General features: G+C 28.4%; 1 pseudogene; it reads left to right on the top strand.

Annotated features, from left to right (window-relative positions):
• The first annotated feature begins 11,781 nt into the window (after positions 1-11,781).
• On the top strand, positions 11,782-14,178 carry LOC111296725 (phenylalanine N-monooxygenase-like; annotated as a pseudogene).
• The last annotated feature ends 1,234 nt before the right edge of the window (positions 14,179-15,412 follow it).

Below are 15,412 nucleotides of genomic sequence, written 5' to 3'. Positions count from 1 at the left end.
ATAAATTACAAAATTTTAACATGTGGTAAACCAAAATAAATATAACTTTTTAAGGTTTAAAAAATGCCAATTAACCTGTCTAACCATTTTCGCGTTAATTTGAAGTTGAAAGCGCATTTTTTTTTTTTTTGGTTTGAAATCTCTATTCCTTCCTTAATTTTCATCCCATTAATAAAGTTGATTTCAAAATTAACAAAAGAAAACACAAAATCCTAAACCCTAAATTTATTTGAACTCTAACCAAAGAGTATGTATTTGTAATTTATCCTATTAATAATAAAGATATAAATATTAATTTTCTTTGAGAAATTAAAACAAAAAACCTACACATCAAAGCTAGATTGGACTGACTGAAAACAAAAAAAATGGATTTTTGAGTTTAATTCAACCCCTTCATTGTATTTTTTTTCCTAATTAATTTTCAATAAATCAATTATTAGTTTCAAAATTAAATTAATCCCTTTACTATTTTAGTTAAGTAGGTTTTATCTCTCAAAATTAATTTTAATTGATTCAATGCTAACACTCTTATTAATAATGAAATGAAGGAAATAGCACAAAAGTTTTCAATAATTTTTCATTTTTGTTTCAGATTCAGCAAAAGTATATATTAAAGAACCTCAGAGTGCGACAATTGCTTTTTTCTAACATCAAATTCTGCCCCTATGCTCATAAAAAGAAATACAAAACGGTAAAATAAAATAAATAAATAAATAAAATAACCTTGTAGTGTTAGAAAATTCACAGCAAGCTTTCCTGGAACATAAGTAGGAAAGTAAGAAAGGTCAGAAATACCCTTCTCTATAGTTATTGTTGGAAAGTGGGAGGGAGCTGCAGGGAATTGGTGGTGAAAGGAGGGAGTTTTGTGGGGCAAGGGGTGAGAGAGAGTAATAATTATCAGAACGCGGTGACGAATGCGGTGACGATTACGCGCAGTATTTGCAAGGTGGAGAATAGTAATGGTGGTGGTGGATGTGGGCTTAGTGGGAGGAAAGATGTTTCATTTTCGAGCGAGTCTGCTGATTCTTTGCGGGTCATTTTATCCGACCCTGTCATGTAAGTAATTTTAATCTAAATGTTGAATGAATAATTAGTAATTTTGTTTTACATCTATATCTTGATGTTGAATTTTGGCGATAATTTATGTATTAATAGGCAGTGTTAATTGCTAGTTCATGTAGTTGTGAAATTTATAAACTAGTGAGCTTCAGCTGAGATTATGAGGTTGAGGAAAGTTGGTATTAGTAGTGTAAGTTGCTGCAGTAAGTTATGTATGCTATGCTGCAAGGCTAGGGAACAAGTAGGGCTACGGAGAAATTTGCCTCCTTTTAGCGAAGTTGGTACATTTGTTACTAATATAATTGAGCAACGACTTTTGGTCGAGGACATGGTTGAAGTCTTGTATCCTGGTGCGTTATATATCATGGGCTTAGCTCTAATCATTTGGGACTCCCATTTTTCTTTTGCAAATAAATTTTTTTTTTCAAACGTTGCCCCTAACGTGGAGAGTGATACTTAGTATCTAAGTTTCTTGCAAAGAAATCATTATAGGCTCAAAAGGGATAGTAAATGAATAATTTTACATTTTGTACAAAAGGTAAAAGAAATACGTTTATTTCTTATTTTAAATATGAATACTTTTTTTAAAAAATCTTTATTGAATGAAATGAAGCTTCTGGATATAAAGAATGAATGATGGAACATACTTACGTAGAATGCACTAACATATTACATGCAATATGAGATAGGTTTATGTGAAATGAAATGCATGCAAATATCGTGTTATTTGTGAACGTGAAATATGATGAAATGGAATAGAATCAAATAACTTGAAATGCAAGTAGTAAAATAACATTTAAAGTAAAACAATTTCTTTTTCTTTTTTAAAGGGAAAAAACACACACAAATGACAAGAATTCAAATATTTTTTCAAAAATAAAGAAATTAATTATAATCATTTTCTAAAAAAGCAAGCAAAATGAAATATAATTGTTATTATTGAAAATGCAAAAATGTTTAAAAAAGTTTCCTTTTCCCTTTTTTGTAAGCACCAAAGTTTAAAACAAAAAAAATTTTATGGAAATGTGAAAAAAGAAAGAAAAAATTACTGAAAATGCAAACCTTGCACATGCATAAAAAGAATTAGCTCAAATTAAACAACATATTGAATAGTTCTTTTATTGAAAAAGGTCCTTGTCTTTAAAATTTCTAGTTGTTCATATTATCATCCATAGAAATGAGTGGTGCATCAAACTGTGCCTTCATGTGTCCTGATTTAGATAATTTTTGCAAAAAGATTTGCATGACACTAATTATGGTTGTCTCCTTATCGTTTACTATATGTTTGATTTGGTTCTATACACGTCTAAAGGTCTTTAAATTATTCTTCACTGTCATCCATGTGGGACCAATGGGGTATTCCATTCCTAACCCATTATAGGTTATAAACAGAAAAGGCTCAGAGTGAGAGCATTTCACTTGCTATTAAGGAGGTTTATCATCTCATGAAAGTATAAGTACTCTACTTCCTCTTAAAAGGGATAGAGCTTGGGTATAGAGCTCATGCATTATGTAAACGTGCCATTGTGTTTATGAGGGAATATAACATTAGAACCTTAATCTTAAATGCCTTATTATTTATCAAGAATAATATATACAAAACATAAAATAATAGATGAATAAATGACTTAATAAAATGAAATGGAAGTGATTTTTTTCCTTTTTATTGTTATTGTTATAAAAAAAATCAAAATCAAGGAAATTAAAGTTGAATACCAGTTACAACCATTAAATCAAAATTAAGGATAATACATAATTAATTTTTGCCTGACTCTCAATAAATTGCATCTCTAGTGGAGTCATCAAGCTGTTATAATGATTTTGGAACTATTAGAAGAATTTTAAAACAATCAAAGTAGGGAGTCACCACTAATCTTTTTTGGCTAGGTGCTATTGACCACCTTAGAAACTTATCATTTTAATAATATTTTAAAATTAATTTAAATTAATTAAAAAGATAAATTTTAGATTTGAAAAAACATAGCTGGGCTTGGGAGCATGGTTATATGGAGGGAATGATTAGTACTTCTATAGTGTTCATTTTAAAAATGGTATCGATTAATTATATGTTACCTCTTAACCTTGGTAAAAGTAGTCTCAACTTTGGTATTTAGAAATAATTTCCTTAAATTTTCTTATTACAACAAAAAAAAAAACATCTTTTTGTTTTTTTTGTTTTTAATTTTTTGCTTGAAAAATAATGAGAATCTTGTGTATTGAATAATTCTAAAAAATGTTTCAATACTTTGGCAATATTAAGAGGAACTTTTTCACCAAGGTATCTTTTAAGAATCACTACTTGGACTTCTAAAAAATCTCATCTTCAGCTATTCATATTTTCTTCAAAATCAATGCTTATAATGCATATAATATGACATGATGCCTATAATTTAATTTAAATAGTATTTTAGTTTTTGTCTTTTATAAAAATTCATTTTTATGTTTTTACAGAGAAAAGGTAAAAAAATTATTGAAAGTTATTCCAAATATTCTAAATTTTAGAAAAATCTTCTCACCTAGAGATTTCTTACAAATCAGTACATGGATTTCCTTAAAATCTCATCCTCAAAAGCTCGTATTTTGGTCAACATTTATATAATTTAAACAATTTTTTTTTATCTTTTATAGAAATGTATTTCTATTAAAGGTGACCATGATTTTCTTTTATATATTGAAAATTATTCTAAATACATCGAAGGCTTGTAAACATTTCAATCTCAACCATGAATCATTTGCAATTGAAGTTTGAAATGTTAGATTAGGATTGTTGCCGATGGTTTTTATTTGTTTGGTCCAAATGTGAAACCATACTCTTGTTGTCCAATAATGATAATGGTATATAATTTGCCACCATGGTTGTGTATGAAGCGAGAATATATCTTATTGAATATGATCATTCTAGGAAAGAGTAGTTCAGGTCAAAATATTGAAGTTTTCTTGAGAAATTTAATAAATGAGTTAAAAATATTATGGCTGAATGGTGTTGTATAATAGTTATAGTAAATAAAACTTTCATTTGAACGCAGTTTTTTTATGAAAAATTAATGATTTTTCTATATATGGTATGGTGTCTAATTGGACCACTCATGAAATCTTATTGTGTCTTTCTTGCATAAGACAAAGAAAGTCTTTTCGATTAGCTTATGGTAAGAAGCCTTACTTTTTTTATTGTCATTATTAGTTTTTGCCTCTTGATAATCTTTTTAGAAAAAAAAGGATATAAATTTTAAGAAAGAGTTGACCGTGACTCCTTTATTGTTCCATTATCAGGTGAAAAATTTTAGCTTGGTTAGATAGCTTTCTTCATATCACATTTGGCATGAAATGTAGTGATCATAAGTTAGTCGACTTTGGTGAAAGTTATAATTAGGTGAAGAAAAGTATATTTTAGGACTTATCTTATTGGCATACCAATCTTATTTGACATAATCTTAATGTGATGCGTATTGAGCGTAATGTCTTTAACAATATTTTTAACACAATGATAAATGTTAAGGGTAAAACCAAAGATAAAGCAGAGGCTAGTCTAGATCTTCAGGTATATTACAAAGCAACCCAAGTTGGAATTAGTTGAAATGAATGGGAAAGTTTTCATACCTAAAGCTTTTTACACTTTAACCAAAATGCATAAAAGAGATGTTTATGTATAGGTTAAATAATTAAGACTTCCTAATAGTTTTGCATCTAACATAACTCAATGTATACACATGGCTGATTGCAAGTTTTATGGGATGAAAAGTCATGATTGTCATGTTTTCATACAATGATTGCTCTCAATTGCTTTTCGTAATTTGGTGCCTAACTCTATTTGGGATGCTATTATTGAGCTATCTCATTTTTTCAAAGGATTATGTTTTATGAAACTACTTGTAGATCATATAAAAGTGTTGGAAAAAAAACATTTTAGAAACAATATGCAAAATATAAAAGATTTTTCCTCTAAGTATATTTGATTTTATAGAGCATTTGTTGATTCACTTGCCTAATGAGGCAAAAATTAGTGAACTTATTTATTATCAATGGATGCCTTATGAAAGGTAATATCTTTTAGTTTTTAGACATCAACATTTATTAGTTTAATTTTTAGTTAATAGCATTTATATTATGTTATACAATGATGATGACTAGGTTTCTTCATCATCTAGGTTTCTTCATCATCTTTAGAAAAAATGCACCAATCGAGCATTCATTGAAGCATCTATATGTATGGTATATGTTATTAAAGAAATATCCACTTTTTGCTCTTTATATTTTGATTCAAATGTGTTAACAAAATTGAATCGAGTCACATAATAATGATGGGGGAGTCGGGGAATCTAAAAGACGTTTTTTCAATTTTTACTCATCCTAGTCCAACATTAGGTCCATAAAATAAGTCTCGATGGCTATTAATAAATACACATACTAAGGCCCTCTTGTATGTTTTATTGAATTATGAATAGATAAATCCTTACATTAAGTAAGCACTATGTCAACATGATAGCTCATATGCTTCTAGTTTGTTTTTTAAATATTTCAAATGCATAATTTATAATGATAAGATATTTGATGACTCAATGAGAACATAATTTTTGAATATAAGTGATGCAGAATTGGAAAAAACATATGATGCAAGATTTTCACAATGATTAAGATAATTTGTAAGTTCAGAACATAATAGCATTTATGAATAGAAATAATATTTTTATATAATTAAAACAATTATTAATTTGAATGTTTTATGATTTGATAGGTTGAAGAGCAAAATGGCAAAATGGATCATCGTCTACTTGAGATAGTTTATGGCTCTAGATGCATAGTTAGGTGTTTCAAAGGTTACTTTGTGAATGGTTCTAAGTTTCATACCATTTACCTATGGCCAAAGTCAAAAGATGATGAATTATAGGGTATGTGTGAAATTACAATGATTATGAGCATGACTTTTATGGTATCTTAGAAGATATCATTGAGTTGAGTATTTTGGAGTAGATAATAAAGTTGTACTTTTTAAATGTCATTGGTTTAACACAAAAAAAGGGTAAGGGTAAATCCTCGTCATGATCTTGTTGAAATTAAACACAACTCAATACTTACTAGCAATGAACAATTTGTCTTAACTTCACAAGTATATCAGGTTTTCTAGGCAAGTTATCCATTTAAAAGAAGAGATCGAAATGATTGGCGAGTAGTCTTCAAACAAAAGTAAAGAGTACATATCGAGTAACTAATAATGATAAAGATGAAGAACAAACAACTGATTTAAATGAAAATATGTACCAAGAAGTTAAAATTTCTATTCCATATAATGTTACTATCTCAAAAGAACTTGATAATTTTACAATTCTTGTTGCTGGTGATTATGAACAAGCGATTCGAGCAGAAGAACAAAACAATGATGATGATGATGATGAAAAAGAAAATGATGATGATGATGAAACACAAGAGTTTGCTTACTCTACTAGTGATTGATGTATTTATTATATTTTTAATGGTATATCTAATATTTATTTAATGTGGTCAACATATGTAACATTAAATATATTAGTTGATTTGGCTTATTTTCATTATAATGTTTTGATATGCTTATTTGTATATATTTTGCTCATTTCATCTAATATTCTAATACTAAAGTAATATTATATATGTTTGTTATTTTTGTACTTTTTAAATTCTTACGAAATGTTAATGTTCTATGTGATAGATATGATGGGATATCATGCAAAAAAATCTATTCATCGAAGTGGTTTTACAATAAGATCGATGAGAGATAATTCATGTATTGGATTATCAACAATGCCACCATAATATGATAGCCAATACAGGTAGTTTTCATCACTCATATAGCATGATCTACCATATGGATTATTTTTCGCACCGTTGGTAGATGATCCATCGATGGAGCATGATATAAATCCATCATTTGCTGACAAACTACCACTTAGAGAAAAAAAAAAAAAGGGTATGACAAGAAGGCAAAGGACTAAGGGAGCAAATAAATGATTACTGACTCCGTTAAATCTAAACAAACGGTTATGGATTACTCCACTAAGAGAAAGGTATAAGATACTTTTTACAATTAATTTTTCCTTATTGTTATTTATTTTTTAAAGAATTCGTACAATTTAAGTAATCTTACTAAAAAATGGATGTTGTTGGTTTTTTTAGCAATTGACAGTTAGGTCAACAATTTTAGGAATAATTTAAGTGAATTTTACTGGTACTTGATCGACATAGGGTAAAGTTTCTATGCTAGTGAAGTCTATGATATTTGATAAATTTAAGATAGTAATTGAATATTTATTTTTTTGTATATATTTTTATATGATTTGAATGAAAAGATTAAATTATTATAAACCACTTATTGTATTTCACTATTACTTATGTTAGAAAAAATGTCAGTGGGCTGAGTCAAATGATGATTTAGTTCAATGAGCATGGAACAATATTTCCAAGAATCATTTAAAAGACTTGTTGTTTGATGAGAGGAAATTGACAATGAAAGAGTGTGGAGTTGATAACATTATAGGCTACAGAGGGATGGAGCGGAGGTGGATCATAGCTTTGATTTATGATGCTCTTATTAAGAATGTATGGAGCACTCCAAAATGGCAAAACATCTTCGAAAAAGCCAAACAAAATCATCGGATGCAATAAAAAAAAAGTATTACATAACACATTGGCTATGCAATTTAATTTCCTATTCTTTAAAAGAGAATGGAATGTTATTATTTTCATCAAATGTCAATTTTATATAAATTTTATTATTGCATATTTCATTCAATGTATCTAAATGAATGCAGTCATTTGAGTTGCAAGAGAACCCACTTTTACAAAAGTGTTCAATCGGACTCATGGATGTTTAGGAAGAAGTGGTGATTTCATTGATGACAAGTTCAAAGTTGTAAGTGTATGTGACTTTTCAATGATTTTGTGAATATTTTCAAATTATTGTTTTGCTTTATTGAAATAGATAACATGTTATGTGTTTTGAGATTCAAAAACTTTATGAAAAGTAAAAATTGTTGTGTAACTTGCTTTGTGATTCTGGTTGTATATTATGATTGTTGATGAACTATCTTTATAGTATATTACAATGAGATCATATTTGTGAAAGGTATAAATATTGCTTATTTTGCTTTGTGATTCTGATTGTGTATTGTGATTGTTGATGAAATAGATAGATAGTATAATAATTGAAAGACTAAACATTGAGGGATGAATGGTATTGAACTATATAGTGTTTTGTGTTTATTGAGATGCAATGACTTTATAAAGGTGAAAACTATTGTGTATTTTATTTTATGATTCTAGTTATGTATTATGATTTTTGATAAATTATCTTTATTGTGTAGTAATTGAAAGCCTAAACATTGTAGGATGAATGGAATTGAAATGTGTTGTTGCAATAATATTGTACTTGTGTTGGAATGATAATTGTTTTAAACTTTTTGTAAGAAAACTATACAATTGCATTATCTCAAAAATATAGTGAAGACTTTTCCAATCATACAAATTTTGATCCACAGGCATGGACTAAAGCTATTGAAGGGGTTAAAGCTAAACACACTCATATATATGGCTTTGGATCTACAAATAGATTTAAGAACCTATTTTACTTATGTCAATCCATTGCTTTAGTAGCAATATCTTACTCTATTGTGATCTATCATCAGTGCCTCCTCAACCTTTACCTCTTCATCCTTAGATACAAAAATAGACTGATGAGTAAAATACTAAGTTGAAGATTAAGCTTAGGTCTTTCTGGATCAGATGATGTAGTTGATAGGGTCAAGACAATTTCTATCAACACAATTTTTAGACATTACGATGGTAACACTGATTTTGGATTAAGAGATGCAACAATATAGTGAGTTCTTTTTTAAGACTTTTGTGGATATTATAGGTATTTTTATGGATGTTATGAATATTTTTTAGTATTATATTTTCTGGATGTTAAAGATGTTAAGAATGTTAACTTTTTTATGTTAAGAATGTTATGTGGATTTGATATGTGATTTTTTTATTTTTATTAATACTAATAGAAATAATAAGGTTTTTTTTTAAAGAATTACATATGTTTTAATTTTAATTTTCATGTTTATTAAATAATTATAGATGAAATGAATCAAATTATGGATGAAATTATAATTTTACTAATGAATTTTACTGATGAAATTTGATTATTATCGAAGGAATTTTATTATGATCGATGAATTTTATTGACAAAATTTTTATCAACGGTTTTTATGGATGAATTTTTTGCCAAAGGATTTTACTCAGATTTTTTACTGACGAAAAATTTTGTTAATAAAATTCATCAATAATTATCGACAAAAATTCAATTTTACTAACAGAAAGACATCATTGACTTGCTTAGCACTAATGAAAATTTTTTGTTTGTAATTTTATCGATAAAAGTATTATCAACAAAAAAATTTACTTTTATTGATGAAAAATTTCATTGATAGAAGTTATACTTTTGGTATTGATCCAACTTTGAATTACACCCAACAAAATTAAATTGATCCTAAAATGAAAAAGCTCAAATGATCCTACAAGATAAATCCAATTAAAACTCTAAAATGACCCAAATTAAGGCATACAAATTAAGCATGAAAATCACATAAATTTAAATAATTTCAAATGAAATTAGGTGTCCATAAATTGAATTATGTAATTTATAAAAAAATACTTACTTAAAACTTTTTTCTTTTGAATGGTTACTTAGACTTATTTGAGAAAACTGAAAAACAAATATTCGAGCCGCCTTTTACTAATTTTTTTACATTTGTGATTACTATGAATTGAATGAACTAAGATTATCTTTTTAAAATTAACAAAATAAGACCTGTTTAATACGTTACCAGCTATTGGTACTATTTTTTTTTTTTTTACTTTCTGATATCTTCATTTATTATTTATTTAAGCTTTCTTGAAGATAAATATATGAGATAAGAATATAATTCCTTTTATTTGATTATTTTAGATACTATGATTAATTATGGGCTCCTGTTACATCAAAGGAGTTACGTGTTCGATTCCATATTTCAAGCCTGTGGACTTTTTTTTTTTTTTGATAAACATGGAATTCAATATAAATTTTCGAAGTCATCCTGCTCATGTATCTTCCTCTATGGAATAATATATTACCTTTATCTTTTTAAAAATGTACGGGTTTTGGTTTTTAATTCATGAGTTTCTGGTCTGCGTGCCTGCTGACGAACACTTTTTTTTTTTTAATGACGTTTATGAAGCTTTAGTGAAAGAAACTTATAATAATAATAAATAATAACAAAATTAGATTTAATAATTTAAAATATAATAAGTAATATGATCTGAAAATGATGTGATAAAAAATAAAAAAATAACATGATTTAAAATTTTAATAAAAATTGTATATTAATTTAATAAAAACCTAAAAATGTATTCTGTTAGTGAGCTTAATAAATTAAATTCAATGAAATGGATGTCCATGGTAGTTGTATTGATGCATTAATAATTATTAGTATATAATAATTTGATAAATAAAAAGTTTAATTAGTGAGTTTGATAAATTAAATTCAATGAGCATTATTTGTGGCTTGATATGTCAAATTTTAGTGACATGGCGAGGAACAAGGCAATCAAACTTGTGATGAAAGAAGAAAATTATTTGGGAGGTAATGATCAAAACATAAAAGAAAATTTATTTCAATTGGTTTACACTGCCACTTTAATAGTAATATCCAATAAGTAAGGGTTTGAATCTAGTATCTATAATCTTCTCTTCTGTTCTCAAGCTACAACCTTTCTTTATACCAAAAATACATATATAAGAAAGTTTCAACTTTACAATGTATTAACATTTTTTGCCTATAATATATATTTTTTGAAATAACTTAATTCTTATTTTTTATTTCTAATTTTTCTATAGCCATTGCATCTATACTAATTAGGTTTGGCTTGATAAATTGTAACAACAAAAAATGTGGCTTGATATATTAAATGAGTTGCATAAAATTGAAAGTTTAAGTCAAATTTGCCACTACACTATGAAGTCATATTATAATGTTTCATCGTATTTAATTTCATTGAATTTACCTACAATACTTTTTTTTGGTTAATTTTTTTGATAAAAAGTAACGGAAATGATCAAATCTGTCATTTTTATTAATAAAATATTTCTTGAAATATTTTATTTTTTTTATTTTTTTCTAAAATCAATGAAATTGAAAGTATAATGATAAATTTGATTAAAATTGAAATACAATGAAAATTTTTAATATTTAAGCCATAGTATATAGTTTCAAATTTGATTTTAATCTCAAAATTAAAAAAAAAAAGTTCATAGAAAGGGAAAATGATAGGAAAAAATAGAAAGGGACGAAAGAGTGGTAAAACAAGAATATTGATTCAATTTAGAATGGCATTCCTCTTAAGATGATGAAATAAAACTTCTATAATCCAAAAGAAAAAAAATTAAATATATTACTTAATTTTTTATATTTAAATTTATTAAAAATTGAATTCCGCGTATTAAAATTAAAAATTTACCATTCAAATCATGTGATTATTCAATTTTGACGTGTTTACTTAATTTTCAGCTAGTTCCAAAAGCAAATTAAAATGCAAATGCCAAAATAACAAACAAACCAACACTTACTATTTTAACAGCCTCTTAAATTTCTCACAAAGCTCAATGAAAGTCCAAACAGTGTTTAAACCTATCTCTTTCTCTATGTCTCTCTCTCAATAATCTCTATATATAGATCAACCTATCATTTTGTGTAGACAAGCATACAAATAAACAAACGGAGAGAAGAAAACTTCCGTTTAATTGTTAGGAAATGGATAAATCCTCCACTAATATTTCCTCCCCATTTCATCTGCTACTTTATTGGAGCAACTCTCATGATTTTGCCATCTCTAGCCTTTTTCTATTTCATTCAGCACATGTCTTAGTCTTTCTGTTTGCACTCCTTGTCCTTTTCAAATTGAAAGGCAACACTAGAAATGAGAACCCAAACCGAGCACCTCTTCCACCAGGGCCAACTCCCTGGCCAGTCATTGGAAACCTCCCTGAATTAATGAAAAACAAGCCTGTCTTCAGGTGGATTATTGGCCTCATGAAACAACTTGACACCGATATTGCTTATATCCGCCTGGGAAACATTCATGTCATTCCTGTCACTTCACCTGAAATTGCTCAAGAATTCTTGAAAAAACATGATGCAGTTTTTGCATCGAGGCCTATTACGATGGCAACTGATTATGCTTCTCGTGGTTTCTTGTCAATAGCGTTTGTGCCATGGGGAGATCAATGGAAGAAAATGAGAAAATTGGTTGTTTCTAACATAATTAGTACACAAAGACTTAGCTGGTTACTCCATAAGAGAAACCAAGAAGCTAATAATCTTGTTAGGTTCATTTACAACCAATGCATCAACAATGAAGCTGATATTTCCAATGCATCCGTTGTAAACCTGAGACTTGCAACCAGGCAATATACAGGAAATGTCATCAGGAGGATGATGTTCAACAAAAGATACTTTGGAAAGGGCAAAGAAGATGGAGGGCCTGGACATGAAGAAGATGAGCACGTCTCTTTACTATTCTCATGCACGTTTACTCTTTCATCCTATCAGACTATGTACCTTGGCTGAGAGTATTAGATTTGGAGGGTCATGAGAAGATTGTGGCTGAGGCTCAGAGAATTGTCAACAGTTACCATGATCCGATTATTGATGAGAGAGTACAACAGTGGAGAGAAGGGAAGAAGAAGGAGCCTGAAGACCTTCTTGATGTCTTCATTTTAGCAAAGGATTCATCTGGGAAGCCAGCATTTTCAGTTGAAGAGATCAAAGCCCAATGCACGGTGATATTCTTAATTACACTTCTAAACGCAATACTACCTTTTAGCTTGCATGTGTTTTTATTTATAGTAAAATTAATGTCTAATTATGCCGTAGGTTATTATACTTTGCAAAAATTTAATATCTATATCATAATTTATAAAAATTTAGTTTTTATACTATTTTGATTTAATAATCTTAATTTAATCATTAATTTTGTCAACTTTGTGCAGCTAAAAGTGTTAACGTTCGCATGTCATCCCAACATTAACAAAGTTAACACTACATTAGCAAAGTCAACAATTGCATCGGTATTTTGAACTATAAAAATTTAATGAAATTAATGATTAAATTAATATTATCAACTCAAAATAGTACTAGAACTAAATTTATATAAATTATAATATAAGAACTAAATTCTAAATTATCTTAAAGTATAAAAACCTCTTACATAATTTGACCTAAACTTAACTAAATTAATCAACTTGTGTACTAAAATGAAAGGATTATGGCACTAATTTTTAATTAATTTTATGTACAAAATGATAATAATCACGTACAATCGATGGTATTCGGTGGTGATGGATAAAATTTTTTGGTTAACTAAATTAAGTATGGTGATCCTTGTTTGATATACAAGCAGGAATTGATGCTGGAAACAGTAGATAATCCTGCTAATGCAGCGGAATGGGCTATGGCAGAGATGCTCAACAAACCTGAAATTCTCCAAAAAGCCTGCCAGGAAATAGAAAGTGTTGTTGGAAAGGACAGATGGGTTCAAGAAGCTGACATTCCAAAACTCAATTATATAAAGGCTTGTGCAAGGGAAGCTTTTCGGCTTCACCCCATTGCACCCTTCAACGTTCCTCATGTCTCAATAGCCGATGCCACGGTTGCCGGCTACTTCATCCCTAAAGGTAGTCATGTCCTGCTCAGCCGAGCAGGCCTTGGCCGGAACCCGAAAGTTTGGGACGAGCCATTGGAATTCAAGCCTGAGCGGCATTTGAAGGATGGTTCGAGTGACAAAGTTGATCTAACAGAGCCGGAACTGAGGTTCATTTCGTTTAGTACTGGAAGGCGCGGGTGCATAGGTGTAGCTCTTGGGACTGAAATGACTGTAATGCTGTTTGCCAGGCTGATTCAAGGTTTTAAATGGAACGTTCCACCTAATGAATCGAAAATTGACCTCTCTGAATCGGAAGATGATCTTTTCTTGGCAAAACCATTGCATGCACTTGCTAAACCACGCTTGCCTGCTGCACTCTATACTCAGCTTGACTACTAGTCAAATTTAAAAAGCTTTAGTGCTACAATACTGTACTAAATAAACTGTAAACCAAGTTATTATTAGAGGTCATGAGAATAAGACATGTCGTCAGCATTAAGCGGTGAGATTCAGCATGTTTGGAATTCAAAATCCAACGCGGGCAACCCTGTTATTGCTATATATGATTCCAATTTCCATTAACAATCTAGCCACGCAAGTTGAGTTTCCCTGATTCTGCCAAGCTGTAGCTGTTTCTTCACCAATTGGAAATGAAGGGACACATACTTATACCAAGTGATGTTCACAAGTCCATGGAGGAATAATATTAGGAAAAAATGCCAATTAAACGTAATTTGCAATCATTCCCAAAATATTTTAACTTTTGGTAGGGTTAAGAAGCTTTACTCCCTTTTGTGGTGTCTTGTTTTGATTTTGCAAAAATTTTTAGAAAGTTTAAGACGAATTTTGACTTTTATTAATTAAAAATGTTCTTTTTCAAATTACCCTTATATTGAAAAAAAGAAAAAAGTTTTTTCATATAGTTAAAGGTGATAAAAAAAAAGTAAAAATTGAGTTTTTTACTTTTTAAATTAATGAAACATTTTTTTAGGCAAGTAAAAATATAAAAACAAAATATTATTTATTGCACGGGGAGAGCACTAATATTCTCTTATTTCATTTATATTCTATGTCCTTTTATGTTTTTAAATATTACTACAAAATTTATGGCACTATGCAATTAATATTTCAATATAGTATATATAATAAAAAAAATAGTAATATGATAAATTACAAAATTTTAACATGTGATAAACCAAAATAAATATACCTTTTTAAGGTTTAAAAAATGCCAATTAACCTCTCTAACCATTTTCGCGTTAATTTTGAAAGTAAAAGCATTTTTTTTGTTTGAAATCTCGATTCCTTCCTTAATTTTCATCCCAATAATAAAATTGATTTGACAATTAACAAAAGAAAACACAAAATCCTAAACCCTAAATTTATTTGAACTCTAACCAAAGAGTACATATTTGTAATTTATCCTATATAATAATAAAGATATAAATATTGATTTTCTTTTAGAAATTAAAAAAAATACACTTCAAAGCTAAATTGGACTGACAGTGAAAGCAAAAACAATGGACTTTTTAGTTTAATTCAACCCCTTCATTGTATTTTTTTTCTAATTAATTTTCAATAAATGAATTATTAGTTTCAAAATTAAATTTAATCCCTTTACTATTTTAATTAAGTAGGTTTTATCTCTCAACATTAA

Source organism: Durio zibethinus, chromosome 12, assembly GCF_047325235.1.
Source record: "Durio zibethinus cultivar Kanyao isolate XHJ-2024 chromosome 12, ASM4732523v1, whole genome shotgun sequence".
In the NCBI taxonomy this organism is placed as follows: domain Eukaryota; kingdom Viridiplantae; phylum Streptophyta; class Magnoliopsida; order Malvales; family Malvaceae; genus Durio; species Durio zibethinus.
The sequence above is the reverse complement of the archived record's forward strand: the minus strand, read 5'-3'. Positions and strand labels throughout refer to the sequence as shown.